We start from the raw sequence: 6,564 nt of genomic DNA, 5'->3' as shown, positions 1-6,564 counted from the left end.
TTTACATATACTTATATTATTATTAGCCTGAGGCATTTATGACTGCGATCTGGATTTGAACAACTCTATTTATTATCATTTTGGGGTGATTCTGAAATTGACAAGAAGATTATGGTTCTGATTTTTGAAAAGCTAGACAAAATAACAATAGAACAGTGAAAGAAAACTGAAACAGATCACAAAACAAAAAGGAGGAACAACTTGATACCATTCTCGATCGAACAAGAACTGCTACCAACAAAATTTACTAGCAAAGTCTAGGAAACAATATAAAATTTAATTTACAATACAGATTGTAATTCCACTTAATTATATTATTATCTTAATTGCATACGTCTCAATTTATTAAGAAACTTTATTTAATCGAAACTCAATAACCCTGATTGGAAACTCTCAACTGAAAAAACAAATGGTAATTCTGCATCAGTAAATATTCCTAAAAAAATTAACTCTAAGATTCAAAAAAGGCTACAAAAACTACTGAAAATTGGTCATGTTAGATCAAATACAGTAAATAAGCGCTAGAGCTTCTTTTTATTGAGAATTACAACTTTGCTTCATTCTGATCGGTCGAAAGTTCGACTAACTTAATCTACTGAACACCCCTTCTGAAAAAACGGGAGAACTGAAGATTGTTAAAAAAATCCAAATCGATTATAAAATGGATTTATGCGGACAAAAATAGATTTTCATGGATTTTGGTAGAGAAAAAAAAAAACGATCACAATGGACTCTTTTTCTCACCCCCTCCCCCCACCTGCACATTTTTATTTGTAAACAATACAGCTCACATTGTCCGATTGCTACAAAAATTGGCATGTAGAATAATTAGGCCAAGAAAAAATATAAATCCTTGTTACAATATAAAACTGATGCTGATAATTGGGTTAAGAGAAAGAGCCAAAAATTGATAATAGTCTAATCGAATTGGATTTCTCAAAATGGCACCTGTAATCGATTTTATTGTCCAACATTTTTGTCGAAAAATTTGAGCCTCTGGTACAAAACATGACTTTACCAACAGCAGCGCTATAACTCTTGAAAGTGTACATCCAATCAAATCAAAGAATGCAGGGGGGGGTGGCGGGGATGCGGACGCTTTTTCCTCAGGGATTCGAATCCCTGCCGACCCAAAGGGTCCCCCTTTCTACTATTTTCCAATATCCATTTTTGGTGATGGACCCTAAAAATTTTCGGCGCCAATATATACTAATTTTTAGGGGGAGCGCGCGCCAAAAAAAAACGCGTTTTTTTGGTCAAAATTTTCCAAAAAAAGCCTGAAAACGCTGAAGTTTTGCGCAAAAACAAGGACAAAACAGTGCCAGTGCTTTGCTTTGGGAGAGCTCGATAGGATCAAGTTAACATCCTCAACCCCCCCCCCCCCCCAAATAGACCAAGTTAAGATCCTCCACCCCAGCGCTGAATTATAAATAAATTTGTTAAGCGCTGAATGTAAAATGCTCGATTCTGATTGGCTAAAAATTCCCAACTTAGAACCAAGTTAACATCCTCCCCCTAAACGTGTTTAGGGGGGAGGATGTTAACTTGGTCCGCTCGAAAAATCAATTTGGTCGACCTAAATAAAGGTCGACAAAATTTTTTTTGAAAATCCGCCCCCCCTCGAGAAAATCCTAGATCCACCCCTGAAAGAATGCTTTAACTTTCCGCCGCAAACTCACTTGACACTCTTGATAGTTTCGGCAAAATGACATTTCGGCATTCTAAACAAATTCCGGCAAAGTTGTAAAGTTGTTTAAGAATTGAGACCAAATTAACATCCCCCAACCCCCCCCCCCCAACATGTTTTGGGGGAGGATGTTAACTTGGTTCTAAGTGGCAATTGTCGGCCAATCAGAATTGAGCATTTCACACGCAGCACTTAGTAAATTTAATTTATATTGAACGCTGGGGTGGAGGATCTTAACTTGGTCTATTTGGGGGTGGGGGCGGATTGAGGATGTTAACTTGATCCTATCGAGCTCTCCCAAAGCAAAGCACTGGCACTGTTTTGTCCTTGTTTTTGCGCAAAATTTCAGCGTTTTCAGGCTTTTTTTGGAAAATTTTGACCAAAAAAACGCGTTTTTTTGGGCGCGCGCTCCCCCTAAAAATTAGTATATATTGGCGCCGAAAATTTTTAGGGTCCATCACCAAAAATGGATATTGGAAAATAGTAGAAAGGGGGGACCCTTTGGGTCGGCAGGGATTCGAATCCCTGAGGAAAAAGCGTCCGCATCCCCGCCACCCCCCTGCATTCTTTGATTTGAAAACGAGGTCACACGAACAGTGGAATCAGCATCAATTTTCACTCTTCGGCTTCTGCAGGCCCAAACTTTTATTCATCAAATCTGTACAAGGGTCGAAAGATATTAATTTCTTCACAGCTAAGTTTTTCAGACCGATTTCGATTTCTTAATTGTTTTTTTTTGACATTTCTCTTTGCAAAATCTGATTTACAATAATTTTCTGTAATTTCATTGCTTGTGTTTATAAGTGGCAATTGTCAGCCAATCAGAATTGAGCTTTTCACACGCAGCACTTAGTAAATTTAATGTATATTGAACGCTGGGGTGGAGGATCTTAACTTGGTCTATTTGAGGGGGAGGATGTTAACTTGATCCAAGAATTGTCAACAATAGTTAACAATTTTAACAATTTCCCGGTTGTACTCTTACTGCTACGTAACCGAAAATCTAGCGGGTCCCGGCAAATAAAAGACGACGCCACGGTAACCGGCAAATAAGGCGACAGCCGTTATGGCGACAACCTTTTTCAATGGGTCTTTTAGACAACAAAGTTCATTTTTGAGAAATTCATCGAGCAAAATGATTGTTTTTTAACACGCGAAATACATTTCTCAGAAATACAAAACGCATAAAACGATCGTTGTAGATAAATTTCTGCGAAATACAGCTAGAGAATTTTTATCAATTCAACCGTGTTCGATGGAACTTTGTGACGACGCTACGTAAATTCCTACATAGTATTTCTGAAAAAATCAAACCGCTGAAGTTCGAACTGCTCATAATTTAAGGTATAAAATAACGGTAAAATAATTATCAGAAATGTCAATAATAGCAAAGCAACGAACATTTTATGCATAACTTGAGCAATTTAATCAAGAACTTTTTAAAGAAAATTAATCCAAAAACTTAATGAAATTAGTCAATTCATGCGTAATTTATTCGTTTTCTTGGTACTTTTTGACGATTGTAATAATTGTTTTACCAATAAGCCCGTATAAACCAATATGAGCAATATTTCCTGTTTTTCTGCTCTTGGACCATTCTGCTTATTGCTTTGCCTCCAGTCACACTGTTCCTTTTTTTCGCTGTTTTGCACTGGGTGCCGGACATCAAGCCGACCTGACTTGAAGCCGAATTTTAAAATAAGGGACTTCAAGCAGAAAAACTTTTCAGTAAGCTATGAAATATGATTAATTTGATAACTTTTTTGAAGAATTTATCAACTTCTTGATCTTTCTCCAGTAATTATTGGCGTGTTCAAAAAATTTAAGGCTACGAATGACGTTAAGAGCAGTTGAAAAATAAAACATGGCTGAAGGCGATTTTCTTGTTTATAAGCTATGCATTTCAAAAACCGGCTGATCCCGCACTGACAAAATGGATTAGGATCAATTTTAGTATGAAAAAAATACGTTGATAAAATTTAGATCGATTTTAGTATGAAAAAAGTACGTTGACAAATTTATGATTAAATTTAGATCAATTTTAGTATGAAAAAAGTACGAAGATTTAAAAAAAGACGAAGATTGATTTGGATCGATTTAAAATTGATTCAAATTGATCTTAAATCCCAGCTAAAAAAATTGATCCATATCGATTTGAAATCAATTTAAATGCATTTTTTCCAGTCTGAAATTGTTTTCAGTTTTAAGGGGGTTAAAACGGATTTAAATCAATTTAAATGGATTTTTTATTCGAGATTTTTTAGTTTTGAATTTTATTAAATTTATTCATTGCCTATCATTTTTCATTTTACGTCCATAGCATATTGTAGCATAAAAAAGACCAAACAAAAATATCGATAAAATTCTATGATCTTCCTACATATTTTGAATTCAAAAACTGATCTATATTGACCCTTTTCTTGTTTCGTTTTTATAAGTTTTGCCCAAAATCTGAATTGTATTCATAATTTTCTATGATTTAATTGCATATTAATGAGATCAAATTTTAATTTATACTGACCTTTTCCTTGTTTGTTACAGGATTTTGCAAAATCTGATTTACAATAATTTTCTGTAATTTCATTGCTTGTGTTTATAAGTGGCAATTGTCAGCCAATCAGAATTGAGCTTTTCACACGCAGCACTTAGTAAATTTAATGTATATTGAACGCTGGGGTGGAGGATCTTAACTTGGTCTATTTGAGGGGGAGGATGTTAACTTGATCCAAGAATTGTCAACAATAGTTAACAATTTTAACAATTTCCCGGTTGTACTCTTACTGCTACGTAACCGAAAATCTAGCGGGTCCCGGCAAATAAAAGACGACGCCACGGTAACCGGCAAATAAGGCGACAGCCGTTATGGCGACAACCTTTTTCAATGGGTCTTTTAGACAACAAAGTTCATTTTTGAGAAATTCATCGAGCAAAATGATTGTTTTTTAACACGCGAAATACATTTCTCAGAAATACAAAACGCACAAAACGATCGTTGTAGATAAATTTCTGCGAAATACAGCTAGAGAATTTTTATCAATTCAACCGTGTTCGATGGAACTTTGTGACGACGCTACGTAAATTCCTACATAGTATTTCTGAAAAAATCAAACCGCTGAAGTTCGAACTGCTCATAATTTAAGGTATAAAATAACGGTAAAATAATTATCAGAAATGTCAATAATAGCAAAGCAACGAACATTTTATGCATAACTTGAGCAAATTAATCAAGAACTTTTTTCAGAAAATTAATCCAAAAACTTAATGAAATTAGTCAATTCATGCGTAATTTATTCGTTTTCTTGGTCTTTTTCGACGATTGTAATAATTGTTTTACCAATTAGCCCGTATAAACCAATATAAGCAATATTTTTCAGTTTTTCTGCTCTTGGACCATTCTGCTTATTGCTTTGCTTCCAGTCACTGTTCCTTTTTTTCGCTGTTTTGCACTGGGTGCCGGACATCAAGCCTACGGGACTTGAAGCCGAATTGTAAAATAAGGGACTTCAAGCGGAAAATTTCTTCAGTAAGTCATAAAATATGATTAATTTGGTAACTTTTTTGAAGAATTTCTCAACTTCTTGATCTTTCTCCAGTAATTATTGGCGTGTTCAAAAAATTTAAGCCTCCGAATGATGTTAAGGGCAGTTGAAAAATGAAACGCTGAAGGCGATTTTCTTGTTTATAAGCTATTCATTTCAAAAACCAGCTGATCCCGCACTGACAAAATTGGATTAGGATCGATTTTATTATGAAAAAAGTACGTTGATAAAATTTAGATCGAAAAAATTTAGATATGAAAAAATACGTTGACAAATTTATGATTAAATTTAGATCGATTTTAGTATGAAAAAAGTACGAAGATTTAAAAAAAGACGAAGATTGATTTGGATCGATTTAAAATTGATTCAAGTTGATCTTAAATCCCAGCTAAAAATTGATCCATATCGATTTTAAATCAATTTAAATGCATTTTTCCCAGTCTGAATTTGTTTTCAGTTTTAAGGGGGTTAAAACGGATTTAAATCAATTTAAATCGATTTTTTATTCGAGATTTTTCAGTTTTGAATTTTATTGAATTTATTCATTGCCTATCATTTTTCATTTTACGTCCATAGCGTATTGTAGCATAAAAAAGACCAAACAAAAATATCGATAAAATTCTATGATCTCCTTGCATATTTTGAATTCAAAAACTGATCTGTATTGACCCTTTTCTTGTTTCGTTTTTATAAGTTTTGCCTAAAATCTGAATTGTCTTCATAATTTTCTATGATTTAATTGCATATTAATGAGATCAAATTTTAATTTATTCTGACCTTTTCCTTGTTTGTTACAAAATTTTGCAAAATCTGATTTTCAATAATTTTCTATAATTTCATTGCTGGTGTTTATATTTAAAAAATCGAGAAAAAAAATTCCAACAATATTTTAGAGGGTATGTTTTTTTCGCCGTATTAGCAAAAAACTTGATTTTATTGAGTCTGAAAATCCATTCCAATCAATTTAAATGGATTTTCAAGACACTCAAATCGATCCAAAATTTTCAATTACGATCGATTTGAATCGATTTAAAATGGATTTAAGTGAGTTTCGGATGGATTTTAGTGAGTCGGAAAATCCATCCAAATCGATTTAAATCGATTTAAATCGATTTTTTAGACACTTAAATCGATTTAAAATTTTCGAAAAGATCGATTTAAATCGATTTAAAATCCATTTAAGTTCGTAAAATGTACATTGTTAGTCGATTTGGATCGATTTAAAATCGATTTAAAATCACTTTAAATCGATCTGAAACCATTTTTTTCAGTGGGGGATATTATTAACGGATGCCAATCCCAAGTGATTCATTGTCATGAATAAAGCTTATTATGGAC

The sequence above is a fragment of the Symsagittifera roscoffensis genome, chromosome 2 (genome assembly GCF_963678635.1).
Source record: "Symsagittifera roscoffensis chromosome 2, txSymRosc1.1, whole genome shotgun sequence".
NCBI lineage: Eukaryota > Metazoa > Xenacoelomorpha > Acoela > Convolutidae > Symsagittifera > Symsagittifera roscoffensis.
Note: the sequence above shows the minus strand (reverse complement) of the source record.